Source organism: Schistocerca piceifrons, chromosome 8 (assembly GCF_021461385.2).
Source record: "Schistocerca piceifrons isolate TAMUIC-IGC-003096 chromosome 8, iqSchPice1.1, whole genome shotgun sequence".
Classification (NCBI taxonomy): domain Eukaryota; kingdom Metazoa; phylum Arthropoda; class Insecta; order Orthoptera; family Acrididae; genus Schistocerca; species Schistocerca piceifrons.
This window is the reverse complement of record NC_060145.1, coordinates 53,993,407-54,011,973: the sequence shown is the minus strand read 5'-3', so window position 1 is coordinate 54,011,973 and position 18,567 is coordinate 53,993,407. Positions and strand designations below refer to the sequence as shown.

Below are 18,567 nucleotides of genomic sequence, written 5' to 3'. Positions count from 1 at the left end.
CATGCTCTACACAACACTACATCTACATACAGGGTGTTACAAAAAAGTACGGCCAAACTTTCAGGAAACATTCCTCACACACAAATAAAGAAAAGATGTTATGTGGACTTGTGTCCGGAAACGCTTAATTTCCATGTTAGAACTCATTTTAGTTTCGTCAGTATGTACTGTACTTCCTCGATTCACCGCCAGTTGGCCCAATTGAAGGAAGGTAATGTTGACTTCGGTGCTTGTGTTGACATTGCTCTACAGTACTAGCATCAAGCACATCAGTACGTAGCATCAACAGGTTAGTGTTCATCACGAACGTGGTTTTGCAGTCAGTGCAATGTTTACAAATGCGGAGCTGGCAGATGCCCATTTGATGTATGGATTAGCACGGGGCAATAGCCGTGGCGCGGTACGTTTGTATCGAGACAGATTTCCAGAACGAAGGTGTCCCGACAGGAAGACGTTCGAAGCAACTGATCGGAGTCTTAGGGAGCACGGAAGATTCCAGCCTATGACTCGCGACTGGGGAAGACCTAGAACGACGAGGACACCTGCAATGGCCGAGGCAATTCTTCGTGCAGTTGACGATAACCCTAATGTCAGCGTCAGAGAAGTTGCTGCTGTACAAGGTAACGTTGTCCACGTCACTGTATGGAGAGTGCTACGGGAGAACCAGTTGTTTCTGTGCCATGTACAGCGTGTGCAGGCACTATCAGCAGCTGATTGGTCTCCACGGGCACACTTCTGAGAATGGTTCATCTACCAATGTGTCAATCCTCATTTCAGTGCAAATGTTCTCTTTACGGATGAGGTTTCATTCCAACTTGATCAGATTGTAAATTTTCACAATCAACATGTGTGGGCTGACGAGAATCTGCACGCAATTGTGCAATCACGTCATCAACACAGATTTTCTGTGAACGTTTGGACGGGCATTGTTGGTGATATCTTGATTGGGCCCCATGTTCTTCCACCTACGCTCAATGGAGAACGTTATCATGATTTCATACTGGATACTCCACCTGTGCTGCTAGAAGATGTGCCTTTACAGGCACGACACAACATAAGGTTGATGCACGATGGAGCTCCTGCACATTTCAGTCGAAGTGTTCGTACGCTTCTCAACAACAGATTCGGTGACCGATGGATTGGTAGAGGCGGACCAATTCCATGGCCTCCACGCTCTCCTGACCTCAACCCTCTTGACTTTCATTTATGGGGGCATTTGAAAGCTCTTGTCTACGCAACCCCGGTACCAAATGTAGAGACTCTTCGTGCTCGTATTGTGGACGGCTGTGATACAATACGCCATTCTCCAGGGCTGCATCAGCACATCAGGGATTTCATGCGACGGAGGGTGGATGCATGTATCCTCGCTAACGGAGGACATTTAGAACATTTCCTGTAACAAAGTGTTTGAAGTAACGCTGATACGTTCTTTTGCTGTGTGTTTCCATTCCATGATTAATGTGATTTGAAGAGAAGTAATAAAATTAGCTCTAACATGGAAAGTAAGCGTTTCCGGACACATGTCCACATAACATATTTTCTTTCTTTGTGTGTGATGACTGTTTCCTGAAAGTTTGGCCGTACCTTTTTGTAACACCCTGTATACATCTACATACGTACTCCGCAATCCACCATACGGTGAGTGGCGGAGGGTACCTCGTATCACAACTAGCATCTTCTCTCCCTGTTCCACTCCCAAACAGAACGAGGGAAAAATGACTGCCTATATGCCTCTGTACGAGCCCTAATCTCTCTTATCTTTGTGGTCTTTCCGCGAAATACAAGTTGGCGGCAGTAAAATTGTACTGCAGTCAGCCTCAAATGCTGGTTCTCTAAATTTCCTCAGTAGCGATTCACGTAAAGAACGCCTCCTTTCCTCCAGAGACTCCCACCCGAGCTCCTGAAGCATTTCCGTAACACTCGCGTCATGATCAAACCTACCAGTAACAAATCTAGTAGCCCGCCTCTGAATTGCCTCTATGTCCTCCCTCAATCCGACCTGATAGGGATCCCAAACGCTCGAACAGTACTCAAGAATAGATCGCACCAGCGTTCTATAAGCGGTCTCCTTTACAAATGAACCACATCTTCCCAAAATTCTACCAATGAACCGAAGACGACTATCCGCCTTCCTCACGACTGCCATTACATCCTTGTCCCACTTCATATCGCTCTGCAATGTTACGCCCAAATATTTAATCAACGTGACTGTGTCAAGCGCTACACTACTAATGGAGTATTCAAACGTTACAGGATTCTTTTTCCTATTCATCTGCATTAATTTACATTTATCTATATTTAGAGTTAGCTGCTATTCTTTACACCAATCACAAATCCTGTCCAAGTCATCTTGTATCCTCCTACATTCACTCAACGACGACACATTCCCGTACACCACAGCATCATCAGCAAACAGCCGCGCATTGCTGTTCACCCTATCCAAAAGATCATTTATGTACATAGAAAACAACAGCGGACCTACCACACTTCCCTGGGGCACTCCAGATGATACCCTCACCATCGAGGACAACGTACTGGGTTCTATTACTTAAGAAGTCTTCGAGCCACTCACATATTTGGGAACCAATCCCATATGCTCGTACCTTAGTTAGGAGTCTGCACTTCCACTAAGCTACACTACACGCCCGTCGACCATCCTGATAGTGCGTGCAGGGCCGTCTCTACCGTCAGGCAAGGCTAGGCGTTCCCCTAGGGTAGCAAAATGGTAGGGGTGACAGGACGGAAAGAATTAATTTCAAATCAATCAGCGAAAAAATTGAACAAATGAGGAGAAAAAATTAAAAACAGTAAACCGAATTGTTTTCAGAACCGTAGGGAACTGTTACTTAATAAGTCTTTACTTACTTGGACGAAAGTAAACACATTGTCACTCCCAACTGAGTACGAGATATACACTACTGGCCATTACAGTTGTTACACCAAGAAGAAATGCAGCTGATAAACAGGTATTCATTGGGAAAATATATTATACTAGAACTGACATGTGGTTACATTTTCACGCAATTTTAGTGCATAGATCCTGAGAAATAAGTACCCAGAACAACCACCCTCGGCCGTAATAACGGCCTTGATACGCCTGGGCGTATGCAGGTACAGCTGCCCATGCAGCTTCAACACGATACCACAGTTCATCAACAGTAGTGACTGACGTATTGTGATGAGCCAGTTGCTCGGCCACCATTGACCAGACGTTTTCAATTGGTGAGAGATCTGGAGAGTGTGCTGACCAGGGCAGCCGTCGAACATTTTCTGTACCCAGAAAGGCCCGTACAGGACCTACAACATGCGGTCGTGCAATATCCTGATGAAATGTAGGGTTTCGCCGGGACCTAATGAAGGGTAGAGCCACGGATTGTAACACACATGAAATGTAACGTCCACTGTTCAAAGTGCCGTCAATGCGAACAAGAGGTGACCGAGACGTGTAACCAATGGCACCCCATACCATCACGCCGGGTGATACGCCAGTATGGCGATGACGGATACACGCGTCCAATGTGCGTTCACCGCGATGTCACAAAACACGGATGCGGCCATCATGATGCTGTGAACAGAACCTGGATTCATCCGAAAAAATGACGGTTTGCCATTCGTGCACCTAGATTCGTCGCTGAGTACACCATCGCAGGCGCTCCTGTCTGTGATGCAGCGTCAAGGGTAACCGCAGCCATGATCTCCGAGCTGATAGTCCATGCTGCTGCAGACGTCGTCGAACTGTCCGTGCAGATGACTGTTGTCTTGCAAATGTCCCCATCTGTTGACTCAGGGATCGAGACGTGGCTGCACGATCCGCTACAGCCATGCGGATAAGATGCCTGTTATCTCGACTGCTAATGATACGAGGCCGTTGGGATACAGCACGGCGTTCCGTATTACCCTCCTGAACCCACGGATTCCATATTCTTTTAACAGTCATTGGATGTCGACCAACGCGAGCAGCAATGTCGCGATACGATAAACCGCAATCGCTATAGGCTACAATGCGACCTTTATCAAAGTCGGAAACGTGATGGTACGCATTTCTCCTCCTTACACGAGGCATCACAAGAACGTTTCACCAGGCAACGCCGGTCAACTGCTGTTTGTGTATGAGAAATCGGTTGGAAACTTTCCTCATGTCAGCAAGTTGTAGGTGTCGCCACCGGCGCCAACGTTGTGTGAATGCTCTGAGAAGCTAATCATTTGCATATCACAGCACCTTCTTCCTTTCGGTTAAATTTCGCGTCTGTAGCACGTCATCTTCGTGGTGTAGCAATCTTAACGGCCAGTAGTGTAATATTGTGAAATGCAATGGTCCCATAACACTCCCCTGTGGCACGCCAGAGGTTACTTGAACGTCTCTCCATTGAGAACAACATGCTGTGTTCATTGGAAAAATATGTTATACTAGAACTGACATGTGGTTACATTTTCACGCAATTTTAGTGCATAGATCCTGAGAAATGAGTACCCAGCTCTTCAATCCAGCCAGAGAGCTGGTCTGATATTCGGTATACATTTCCCAGCAAAAGTATTCATTATCAACAGCATTATTCAGAATTCTCGGTAACCGACTGAAATTGTATTAGCAAGAGTGTAATTGACTGACAAGGAAATTTGGAAATTTATGGTAAGTTCTATGGGACCAAACTGCTGAGGTCATCAGTCCCTAGGCTTACACACTACTTAATCTAACATAAATTAACTTACGCTAAGGACAACACATACACACCCGTGCCCGAGGCAGGACTCGAACCTCCGACGGTGGGGAGCCGCGCGAACCGCGGCAACCGCGACACGGCTACTCCACGCGGCTGACTGACAAGGAAGAAGTCGACGGGCCGCTGTGGAGTGTCAGATTCTCTTGTTCACTGTGGTTGCAACTGCACGCGCTGTTTGACGTGGATCCATGCTTGCCTGTTGCACAACGTAGCGTGTCTTTTTCACTTTCGCAGTGTTTCTTCCCCGTGTGATGTCATCCATATATTGTCCCCGGGCCATGTTGCAACGAAGAACACCAACACATTGCACCGTAATGACTCTTCCTTTTACCATTCTCTAAACTGCCTTGCACTGCGCGGGGACAACCCTATTTCGCGCTACAACCACTTTGATCTCGCGCCCTGTGACGCCCAGCGTTCTGTACACGACTGGGAGATCCCTGGAAACATACTCCGGCACTTCTATTCATTTCCACCAAATAGTTAAAATGTTACGTTACTTTATCTATCTCGTCCATTGATTTTGTAGACCAGTTATTTAGCCGGCCGGGGTGGCCGAGCGGTTCTGTGCGCTACAGTCTGGAACCGCGTGACCGCTACGGTCGCAGGTTCGAATCCTGCCTCGGGCATGGATGTGTGTGATGTCCTTAGGTCACTTAGGTTTAAGTAGTCCTAAGTTCTAGGGGACTGATGACCTCAGCAGTTAAGTCCCATAGTCTCAGAGCCATTTGAACCATTTTAGACCAGTTATTTCAGATAACAACAACAGAGTGGAGAAATTTTTTCCCAGGATCAACTCCAACGCATCCAGAAATGTGCTAATTGTAAATGCAAATATTTTGATACTTGATAGAACGGTCTGCACAAAAAAAAAAAAGAAAAAAACTTTCCGAGTTCTTTTGTAGAAGAAAGTTAAAACCCGGCCCGTGCACCGCCCACCGCCGTCTGCGATGTGTCGTGCAGTGTCGCGCCGATGCAACCAGACCCCGATTCGTCCCGCTGTGGCCGCAGTCAGCTGTTTGTGAACGTGCGACATAGCGCAAATACCCTGTCGGATGCTTCCTGATCAGACACACCGCGTCCGCTTTGTAAGCGCGAATTCACGTTGCCAGCAGGCTAGGTGGCGAGCGGGTTTCTGCTGTCTAGTTACTCGTTCTGTGAGTCATCACCTCCTACTTACTGCAGGGATTGTGATCTACATCTACATCTCCTTCCACACTGTACGAACCACTATGAACTGCATGGTAGAGAGTAGTTTTCATTGTACCAGTTATTACGGCTTCTTCCCGTTCCATTCACGTACGGACTGCGGGAAGAACAAGTGCTTGAATACCTCTGTGCCCGCTGTAATTAACCTAATCGTGTCCTCACTAACGTTACGGGAGCGCTATGTAGACTGTTGCAGTATATTTCTAGTGCTGTTATTCCCAACCTGGGAACCTCTGAGGGGTAAAATGAGGTTTTCTGAGGGGTAAAAACTAAACTACTCTTTAACTAAACTATTTTCAAAAGATCATTACTGTTATCACGATTTTGTAAGACTCTAATATCTATTACATAAGTTATCACTTATTACTTTTTCACAGTTAGCAGCATTAATGCAGTAAAGGTTACAGGTTCCCCACATAGATCACCCACTACTCACATACGTTGTGCTTTGTCTCGTACATCGCCGATGATAGAAGTGAAACACACGCGCAACTAATACTAAATATCTCAAGAAAATGTCTTCTCCGAGTTGTACATACAGAATGACAATTACTGAACTATATGAAATAAAATCGGCCGGCCTGGATGGCCGAGCGGTTCTAGGCGCTACAGTCTGGAATCCCGCGACCGCTACGGTCGCAGGTTCGAATCCTGCCTCGGGCACGGTTGTGTATGATGTCCTTAGGTTGGTTAGGTTTAAGTAGTTCTAGGGGACTGATGTCCTCAGAAGTTAAGTCCCGTAGTGCTCAGAGCCATTTGAACCATTTGAACCAAATAAAATCGTCATAACTTCTGAACGGTTTGCTTTAGGACGTTCAAACTGCACGGTTGGCCTAGGGGCATGATGGTAATTAGTATGCGCATGGTTTGGTTTAGACCACTTTCATTTGGATGGGTTCGTCAATAAGCAAAATTGGCGCGTTTGGGGGATTGAGAACCTGCATTTCGCGATTGAGACGCCTCTCCACCCTCAACGGGTGACTCTGTGGTGTGCAGTGTCCAGTCACGGAATAATCGGTGCGATATTCCTTGATAGCACGGTACCCAATGGTGCGTGAAGGTTTTGGGATATGATTTCATCCCCATTATCCAAAGAGACCTTATTTCCACAAGATATGGTTCATGCAAGACGGAGCTCGACCCCATCGAAGCAGGAGAGTGTTTGATGTCCTGGATGAGCACTTTGAGAACCGCATTCTGGCTCTGGGGTACCCAGAGACGACTGGCATTGGCCTCGATTGGTCGCCATATTCTCCGAATCTAAACATATGCGACTCCTTTTTGTGGGGATGTATTAACGACAATGTGTACAGTAATAACCCCCAAAACCAATGCTGAGCTGGAAACAGCCATTCAGGTGGTCATCGACAGCATCGATGTTCTGACACTTCAGCGGATCACGCAGAATTCCGCTATTCTTCTGCGCCACATTATTGCCAAAGATAGCAGGCATATCGAACATGGTATAACCTAAATCCGAATATCTGCAGTGACGTTTACATGTTGAATAAAGTGTGTGCACGTCGTAGTTTGTAACTAATTTACGTTTTTTTCATATAGTTCAATAATTGCCACCCACTACTAACTGCAGTAGTCCAAAAATTGCCTAATTACTCGCTTGGAGACAGATAAATGAATTAATTAACAGCACGACACAGCAGTAACTCCATAAGGGCTACTATACTGCTTTACCCAATGTTATTATTATTATAATTATTATTACAGTGGTTAGAAACAAACCACTAACAGCCTGAAGTCATCCAATTTCTGCCAGTTCAGAAGTAAGAAGTGCAGCAGTCAAGCGATTTACAAACAGTAAACGTAGTGCACACATCTGAACCTTTTTTTATTTTAAATGGGGGTGCAGTGCGCAGGTCAAGGAAGTGCCGCGATGGAGAGGTAGCGCTCTGTAACAAGTATCTACCCCCACTGTCGATCGATAGTTAGCTTTCTTGTCTGTGGAGGAGTTGTAGGTAGCAGTTGCGATGCACCACGGATTCCTTCGTCATTCATTCTAAGACACACAACACACAAAAACTAAATATCTTTCATCTTTCATGGATTTAAAAATAAAGGCGTTCCAAGAAAAGTCTTTCATTCTACAGTTAGATGCTAAAGTTGATGTGGGGGAAGGGGGGGGGGGATGATTAAGGCAGGGATAGTAGCTAATGTCTGATTGCACTCAGGGCTAATAGTCTAAGAAAGGTTGGGAAGCACTGTCTTACAGTCATCATTTAAAGTCGCTTCTTGAAACGTTGTTAGTTGGCTTTCTACCAACAGGTAGCTTCTGTCTTCAAGAGTCTGTCGGTTCAATCTCTTCAGCATCTTTGTAACACTCTCTCATTGGTCAAACAAATCAGTTGCCATTCCTGCTACCCTTTCTGCATAAGTTCAGTATTCCCTGTTAGTCCTACTTGGTATTAGTTCTTCACACTTAAACAATACTCTAGAATGGGTCCCACGCGACATATGTAAGCAGTCTCGTTTGTTGAGTGAATTCTCTAGGTATTGTACCAATAAACCAAAGCGTACCTCCTACTCTACCTACGACTGAGCGTATTGATTGTTCCAATTAATATCATTACAAAGCGTTACACCCAGGTATTTGTATGAGTTGATAAATTCCAACTGTGACTCGTTGATATTGCATACGACACTAGATTTTTTTCTCCTTCTTGTGGAGTGCACAGTTTTACATGTCTGAAGAATTAAGGCAAGCTGCCGGCCTTTATGTTTCTTTGAAACATTATCAATATCTGGCTGAATATTTCTGCAGCTTCTTTCAGACAGCACTTCATTATATGCAGCTGCATCGTCTGCACGAAGTCTGAGGTTCCTGTTAATTTTATCTAGGAGATCATTAACATATAACACGAACGGCAACGGTCTCAGTTGTGTCGATGACACTCCATCCAAGATAACAAACTGTATCCTCCCGACCACAAATTCTCTATCCAGTCACAAATTTCTCTTTGTACCTGTTATTCTTCTGTTCTGTCTATTAGAGTTTGGAGAGGAACGTCTTAGCATAATATACCAAACGCTGTACAGTTACTTAGTTGATAAAGTAAGTCGTCAAAAGCATTTTATTTAAAATGACATTATACCGAACATAATTGCTTCTGTCATAAACAATTTGTATTTGCGTAGTAATATTTCGCAGCAATCAGCGCGAAGATAATTGATGAACCACAATGGCCGTCAGCTATCGTTAATTTGTGTCCTTTCAGACTGGTCCATACTGGCATGAAGTGTTCTGCACGCTTGGGCACGCAAATGATTGGCATATCGGCGCAAAAGACAACGTGGGTACGAGAAGTTGGTTGTATTTCAGCAGATAGTGTTATGCCTCGCGTAATAAGGATAAACGTTTACCAGCACGTGTCGATATTCGATAGAGGCAGTATCGTGGCCATCGACACTGCGGTTTATCGTTCCGCAGTTTTGCTGCTCCTATTGTTTGGGATCCAGTGACTGTGATGCGAGTCTGGATTTGATGGGTACAGTAAGAGCCATGCGCACCGGCAGGCTAAATCTCAAAGGCTTCAAGCGACTAGGGCCCAAGAGGAAGGCACATTGTTCGCTTGACCGTGGTATGTCTTGAGTCGGGTAATGAGGTTATGTGCGGCAAGGCAACTATCCACACGAACAGTGTGACGTCATCTAGAGCATACCGGTCAGCATGTCACTGGGTACACTTACTCCTGCCCAAGCGCAGTGGCGCAGTGGTTGGCATACTGGATTCGCATTCAAAAAAATGTTCAAATGTGTGTGGAATCTTATGGGACTTCACTGGTAAGGTCATCAGTCCCTAAGCTTACACACTACTTAACCTAAATTATCGTAAGGACAAACACACACACACCCATGCCCAAAGGAGGACTCGAACCTCCGCCGGGACCAGCCGCACAGTCCATGACTGCAGCGCCTCAGACGGCTCGGCTAATCCCTCGCGGCGACTCGCATTCGGGAGGACGACGGTTCAAACCTGATTTAGGTTTTCCGTGACTTTTCCTGAATCACTCCAGGAAAATGCCGGCATGGCTCAAAATGGTTCAAATGGCTCTGAGCACTGTGGGACTGAACATCTGAGGTCATCAGTCCCCTAGAATTTAGAACTACTTAAACCTAACTAACCTAAGGACATCACACACATCCATGCCCGAGGCAGGATTCGAACCTGCGGCCGTAGCGGTCTCGCGGTTCCAGACTGAAGCGCCTAGAACCGCACGGCCACACGGGCCGGCAAATCCGGTGGGACTGATGACCTCGGTCGTTGGTTCCCTCCCCCAAACCAACCAACCAACTTACCCCTGTGTGGAAGCTCCGAGAACGAACGTTACCAGATTGCACTCGTCATCGTCATGTGGCATGGTGGTATGGTATGCCATGACACTCGTCTTTGGGTCGCACAGCCCGTAATTTGGACAGACACTTCTGACGGACGTATTAAGTGCGGTGGCTGTGCCTTATCCTTCAAAAAGATCAAAGAACCGCGATACAGTGTGTGTTCGGCTGCGTACTAGCATACGGTTGTAGACTAAAGACCTGAGTCACAGCACCATTCAATCCTACGTGGACGCTGGATTCCAGTTACTTGGTGATTTTCTTACGTCGTGCATGACTTTCTTCTTGTTATCTACATTCCTACAGCTGGATAACCTTCCGATGTATTTTGGCACTCTGCGGGAGTCTGAAAGGGAGCGTCCGTAACACTACCAGGTTCTTGGGATGCGGCATAATTGGGTCGATGGCTCAGTCTTGTTGACAGTGGCTCGGAAAGCCACAGGAGTGTTAAGGAGATGGACAAGGACGCGGTCTGAGATCAGCGCCACGTCTGACGTGCCCGATCACCGCGGCCAGGTTAATTTACGAGCGCGTGACCTCATCGGCAGACTGGCAGTCGCGGGCTGATCGATAACCGGTCCATGCATATTCATCCCGGCCGGGTTTCGGGGGCGGCGGGGCGCGGAACACCAGGATGTGCTCCCACGGCGCGTCGTGACGGACGCTGGTCTCTGAGGACCCTGGATGCCCCCTGGGCAGGCAGCTGCGGTCACTGCTAAAAGCTGGCACCTGGCCACCGCCCACCTCAAAACGCGATCAGAGGTGATCCCGCTCGACAGCTCACGACTTACTGTCGGCTCTGTAGCGTGAATACCTTCAGACTTGAAAGTCCAGGCACGGGGCTCTGGTCTGTTTCGAAGTCGACACCACTCGTTCCAAATCAGTATTTTAAGGGCAACGTGAATTCTTATTTCGGCGAAAAAATGAACGTGATGAAAAATCTGATCATTGATGCAACCGAAAAGTACCAAATGAATTGGGAGGAAACTGCTGTCTGCCCACAATATGCCCTCTTATCTTATTCTCATTATTCCTCCGAGATATGACCAGAATATACGATATTTTGTGGTCATACACTACTGGCCATTAAAATTGCTACACCAAGAAGAAATGCAAATAATAAACGGGTATTCATTGGACAAATATATTATACTAGAACTCACATGTGACAACATTTTCACGCAATTTGGGTGCATAGATCCTGAGAAATCAGTACCCAGAACAACCACCTCTGACCGTAATAACGGCCTTGATACGCCTGGGCATTGAGTCAAACAGAGCTTGGATGCCGTATACAGGTACAGCTGCCCGTGCAGCTTCAACACGATACCACAGTTTATCAAGCGTAGTGACTGGCGTATTGTGACGAGCCAGTTGCTCGGCCACTATTGAGCAGACGTTTTCAACTGGTGAGAGATCTGGAGAATGTGCTGGCCAGGGCAGCAGTCGAACATTTTATGTATCCAGAAAGGCCCGTACAGGACCTGCAACATGCGGTCGTGCATTATCCCGCTGAAATGTACGGTATCGCAGGGATCGAATGAAGGTAGAGCCACGGGTCGTAACACATCTGAAATGTAACGTCCACTGTTCAAAATGCCGTCAATGCTAACAAGAGGTGACCGAGATGTGTAACCAATGGCACTCCCTACCATCACGCCGGGTGATACGCCAGTATGGCGATGACGGATACACGCGTCCAATGTGCGTTCACCGCGATGTCACAAAACACGGATGCGATCATCACGATGCTGTAAACAGAACCTGGATTCATCCGAAAAAATGACGGTTTGCCATTCGTGCACCCAGGTTCGTCGTTGAATACACCATCGCAGGCGCTCCTGTCTTCGATGCAGCGTCAAGGGTAACCGCAGCCATGGTCTCCCAGCTGATAGTTCATGCTGCTGCAAACATCGTCGAACTGTTCGTGCAGATGGTTGTTGTCCTGCAAACGTCCCCATCTGTTGACTCAGGGATCGAGACGTGGCTGCACGATCCGTTACAGCCATGCCGATAAGATGCCTGTCATCTCGACTGCTAGTGATACGAGGCCGATGGCATCCAGCACGGCATTCCGTATTACCCTCCTGAACCCACCGATTCCATATTCTGCTTAAAGTCATTGAATCTGGACCAACGCGAGCAGCAATGTCGCAATACGATAAACCTCAATCACGATAGGCTAAAGTCCGACCTTTATCAAAGTCGGAAACGTGATGGTACGCATTTCTCCTCCTTACACGAGGCACCACAACAACGTTTCACCAGGCAACATTGGTCAACTGCTGTTTGTGTATGTTCCTCATGTCAGCACGTTGTAGGTGTCGCCACCGGTGCCAACCTTGTGTGAAACCTCTGAAAAGCTAATCATTTGCATATCACAGCATCTTCTTCCTGTCAGTTAAATTTCGCGTCTGTAGCACGTCATCTTCGTGGTGTAGCAATTTCAATGGCCAGTAGTGTATAATTGTTGGCGAAGAACATGAAAGGGAAGCCATCTCCGGTGTCATTCAGTCTGCATACTGAGAAAGCAATAATGGAAACCATGGAAAAATTTGTAAATGAAATTAAGGTTCAAGGAGAAGAAATAAAAACTTTAAGTTTGTTCGCGTGGACGTTTTCCGCAGCATTTAAAATCAGTTATTATTTGTCTGTCCTTCTTAAGCCTACTGCAAGTAATTAAAGAGCATTTTACACTAGACGTGTTTCGCTTTTACTTACAAAGCACCTCCTATGATCACTCTGCAAATATGGATGCATATTTTTCAACATTTTTGGTTGTTTTAGATTAAAAACTGTATTTTGTTTATTAAGTTGCGATGCATTTGTACAAAAATGTAAACACTGCCAAGTGTATTTGTGTAACGAAGTTTGTTTCGAAACCAACATCCGTTAAGAAAGAGGGAAGAAGCAATGGTTTGCAGAATATGTGAGCAAAATGTAGAGACGTATGTGTCTATATTTGAAGAATGAGCACAAAAAATGCTTTGTAAATAAAAGCGAAAGGCGTGCGGTTTAAAATTCTCTTTAATTAATTGCAGTAAGCTTAATACGGAGAAACCAATAATAATTCATAATTTAAAACTTTAAGGTTTGTCGATGATATTGTAATTCTATCAGAGACGGCAAAAGATTTTGAAAAAAAAAAGAAGCAGTTAAACGGAATGGATAGTGTCTTGAAAAGAGATTGTAAAATTAACACCAACGAAAGTAAAGAAAGAGTGTAATCGAAAATCAGGCGATGCTAAAGAGATTAGATTTGGAAATGAGACGCTAAAAGTAGTAAACCGACAAAAACAATAAAAGCGTTTCTAGAAAAGACGAATTTGTTAACATCTAATATCAAGTTAAGAGTCAGGAAGTCTTTTGAAGGTGGTTTCTGGAAGTGAAACGTGAACGACATGCAGTTGAGGCAAGAAGAGAATATAAGCTTTTGAAGCGTGGTGCTACGGAAGAATGCTTAAGATTAGATCGAGTAGTAAATGAGGAGGTGCTAAATCCAATTGGGGAAAGAAGAAATTTACAGGAAAATTTGACCCTGAAACATCAAGGTATTGTAAGTGCGATATGGAAGGAAGTGTGGGGAGTGAAAATTGTAGAGGAAGAACAAGAATTGAATACAGTAAACAATTTCAAATGGACGTAGGTTGCGGTAGTTATACAGATAAGCAGAGTCTTCCAGTCTTCCAGAGGATGGACTAGCATAGAGGACTGCATCAAACCAGTCTTCAGTCTGGAGCCCACAACTACAACAAATTTTATTGTGTGCCTTCCTCCGCAGTTTTTGCTAGCTCCCGCTGGTACTACGTAAGTCACTTCATATAGCGCTTTCTTGGCGATTCTGTGGATAATCTTCTCGTTTCTTATCTTAACAGTTCGCTTAATTTTCAGAACTCCTTCGTAACGCACCTCAAACGCATTGATTCCTTCACTGTCCGATCTATCTACATTTTCACGAGGTCAGTCCTCTTTTCTTCCAAAGATTCAAAACTTCGTATGGGTTATATTGATTTGTTACGACCCTTGCAGCACAGCTCTGGATTCTTTCATTCGTCTGCTATCATGCCTTCTTCACAGGAACTACAGACACTAAGGAAGTACTCTGCAACTGTTCGCACCAGTTATCGTGTGTGCTTACCTTTCCACACACATTGCGTTTTCCCAGAAACCTTCCAACATATCTAAGTCTTCCGTTCATCTTCCGCACTGTAGATTTTATGGGTTCTTCTTGTTTCAATTAGCTTCGTAACATTTGAATATTTAAACATCATGATGGGCTCCAGAGGAATGTGCTCTTTCCATTTCGTATCTACATCTAACCATACTCCGCAAGCCATCTAACAGTGTGTGGCGAAGGGTACTTGTGCTACCATTAACTGATCCCAGCTACCCTGTTCCGCTCGTGAATGGCCCGTGGGGAGAATGTCGCTAAGCCTCTGCATTGACTCTTATTTCTCGAATTTTCTCGTCGCGATCATTACGCGATGTGTATGGGGGACTGAGTAATATGTTTTCCGAATCTTCCTGGAAGGTGCTGTCTCGAAATTTCAACAGGGAACCTCTCCGTGATGCATAACACCTCTTTCGTGACGTCTGCCAATGGTGTTTGTTGGGCATCTCTGCAAAGCTCTCGCACCGACTAAACAACCCCATGACGAAACGCGCCGCTCTTCGTTGGATCTTCTCTCTTCTATCAGTCCTGCCTGGAAAGTATCCCATACTGATGAACAATATTCAAGAGTAAAACACCTCCTTCTTGGACCACTTACACTTCCTTAACATTCTCTTTCTGAATCTCAGTCAGGTTCCTGCTTTTCCTACTATTTGTTTAATGTGGTCATTCTACTTAAGATCGCTGTAGACAGATATTTTACGGTAGATACTGTTTCCAGCAGATTATCATCAATAGTGTAGTTGTACAGTAGTGGATTTCTTTTCCTAGGGATTCACAATGTGTTACATTTTCTTACTTCCAGGGTCACTTGCCGGAGACTGCACCATTTATCAGTACTCTGCAGGTCATTTTGTAAATCGATACTGTCTTCTGGCGTTGCTATTTTCTTAAAGACAACCACATCATCTGCGAATAGTTTTAAAGACCATCCGACGCTTCCTACTAGTTCATTTATATACATCGTAACCAGTAACGATCCTTTCACACTTCCTTGGGATTCTCCGGAAATTACCTCTAGATCTGTTCCGTTAAGAGCGGTGTGCTGAGATCTGTCTCCGAGGGAGTCTTCAATCTAGTCGCAAATATACTCCCATACTCGATAAGCTCGTAATTTATTTTTCATTAAACAGCAGTGTGGGACGGTGCCAAATGCCTTACTGAAGTCAAGGAACACGGCATCAACCTGAGCGCCGTCGTCTATGGCGCTGTGGACCTCATGGTGGAAGAGAGCAAGCTGAGTTTCGCAAGATCTCTCTTTGCGGAATCCATGTTGATTTTTATAGAGGAGGTTTTCATTCTCGGAAAAGTCGGCCCCCGGTAGCTGAGTGATAGGCGCCACAGAATGTCACTCCTAAGGGCCCGGGTTCGATTCTCGGCTGGTTCGGAGATTTTCTTCACTCAGGGACTGGGTGTTGTGTTGTCCTAATCATCATCATTTCATCCTCATCGACGCGCAAGTCTCCGAACTGGCGTCAAATCGAAAGACTTGCACCCGGCGAACGGCCTACCCGACGGGAGGCCCTAGTCACACGACATTCTCCAAAAAGTCATAATTATTGAGCATTAAATACATTCCGCAGTTGTACAATAGACTTTTGTAAACGATCAAGCTCTATAGTTCCGTGCATTTGTCCTACGGCCTTTTTCTAGTCTCTAGGTACCTTTCGCTGCTCCAGCGATATTTCCACAAATTCTTACATCCATTTATTTGTTTGGTTTTACTGATTCCAGGTCTGATTTATCCATACTGTAGTAACAGGAAACAATGTCTTTGCGTTACAGTTTTACATTTCTGAATATCTGAAGCAAGCAGCCAGTCTTTGCACCACTTTGAAATCTTATCAAGATCCGAGTGAATATCAGAGCACCTGTTTTCAGCCATTACTTCATTACAGATAATTGAATTATTCGCAAACCATCTGCGTTTCATCAAGATCCGAGTGAATATCAGAGCACCTGTTTTCAGCCATTACTTCATTACAGATAACTGAATTATTCGCAAACAATCTGCGTTTCTATTGATATTGTCTTTCAAGTAATTGACATACATCACGAACAGTAACATGGTACATCACACTTCCCTGGGGCACGCCCGAAGTCACTTCTAGCGCTGCCCCCTGCTTACTGAGGACAGGCTTTGAAGCAGGATGAGCTGAGATGCGAACGCCAGCAACACCGCAAGAATCTCGACAATGCAGACGGTAGTAAAATCTGGTGGTTTAAGTCTCAGAGCCACGAATCGCAATGAATCAGAAGCCACACGTTTATGCAACCGGCTACATTGTAGAAAATTTTAGTTGTATCTGCCATTTGGCTCCTCTGAAATTATTTCTACATTGATAGTCTCCAGACCATTGTTCAGTGCTGCTTACTCCACCTCTTCCCGCACCTCACACTAAGGAGGCACGAGGGAGAAGGGAAGAATGATTGTTTCATCGTATCTGTTCCTATAGTATTTGTGTGTTCGTCTTATGACCCTTACACACAATACACAGTTTTTGAACTCATCGCAAATAGCAGCTCTGGAAATTGCGTCACTTGCGTCCGCGTGAGTCTTCAAATGGTTCAAATGGCTCTGAGCACTATGGGACTTAACATCTGAGGTCATCAGTCCCCTAGAACTTAGAACTACTTAAACCTAACTAACCTAAGGACATCACACACATCCATGCCCGAGGCAGGATTCGAACCTGCGACTGTAGCAGTCATGCGGTTCCAGACTGGCGTGAGTCTTCATCCTTGAGATGTCCATCAGCTCGTATATTAATTACATACTGAATAAGTATTTGTAGGATCGTATTGTTACGAACGGTGCCATGTTGTTTTTCCCGTCACAACCACTACGGTTGGCTACGAAATCTTTTGCGACGGAGTCCTCCGATGAAAAATTTCTCGTTTAGCTACATTGTTAAAGTCAGATAAACACACGAGATTTCGGCGATAAACTCCATACTCGTCAGAGGCTGTGATTGCAAACTGGCTAATCGAATGCAGGATAGGAGTGGTTCAAAGTGACGAATCGAATGCAGGTTAGAAGGAAAGGTTCAAAGACAGTCTCTAATTAATGTAACACCATTAGTGAGAACTGTTAAATCATGCCCTTCCGCCAATGTGTAGGAAAAAACAACCATCACAGAACAGAACTGTACGAAGTACAGAGCTGCTATAACAGTGAGAAAGCAGAGTGGATCCGTACATACACTGAAGAGCCAAACAAACTGGTACACTTGACTAATATCGTGTAGGCACCCGCGAGCACGCGGAAGTGCCGCAACACGAAGTGGCTTGCACTCGACTGATGTCTGAAGTAATGCTGGAGGGGATTGACACCATGGATCCTGCAGGGCAGTGCATAAAAATGGTTTATCAGAGACTCTACAACAGTCCGACGCCATGGGTTCAATGGCATCGATCGTCCTCCATAAAGTCCCCACTTGGCTCCATCTGATTTTCATCCGTTTCCAAAACATATAGAACACCTTCGAGGATTTCTCTTTGATCGTGACGAAGCGGTGGAATGAGAGCTGAGGTTGTGGCATTTGCGCGTTTCAAGGATGAAGGACGTTCGATACAATTTACAGGATGTGCATGATAGTGACCTACTATGTTACGCACATCAAATTGCACGCGACATAGGTTACAGCGGTTTCAAGGGAAGCAGTGAATGTTTGCGTAACTTCAAACGGTGCTGCAAAATTGCAAAACGTAAGGTAACGAAATTTCAAACAAAGAATCAGCTTGATGCACAGCAAACTGCGAAATCCGTCCGAAAATTTGTAGATGAGATAAACAAACTTAACCCATCGTTCATTAAGCAAATTGTTTTCAACTCTGATCAATCGAGATGTGAAGAGGACAGACATATGAAAGGAACCCTGGAAATCAGAGGTACCAAGAGAGTTGTATCAAGATCAACTAACATCAAGGTCTTCACGCATTCGTATGCAACTATGCCTATTGTTAATCTACACTCCTGGAAATGGAAAAAAGAACACATTGACACCGGTGTGTCAGACCCACCATACTTGCTCCGGACACTGCGGGAGGGCTGTACAAGCAATGATCACACGCACGGCACAGCGGACACACCAGGAACCGCGGTGTTGGCCGTCGAAT

At 45.3% G+C, this 18,567-nt stretch overlaps 1 protein-coding gene across 1 annotated transcript in view; it reads left to right on the top strand.

The window, feature by feature from the left end:
* LOC124711363 (endoglucanase E-4-like) overlaps positions 1-18,567 on the top strand; it is a 432,910-nt gene that overhangs the window by 59,147 nt on the left and 355,196 nt on the right. The gene's annotated exons all lie outside the window — the stretch shown is intronic.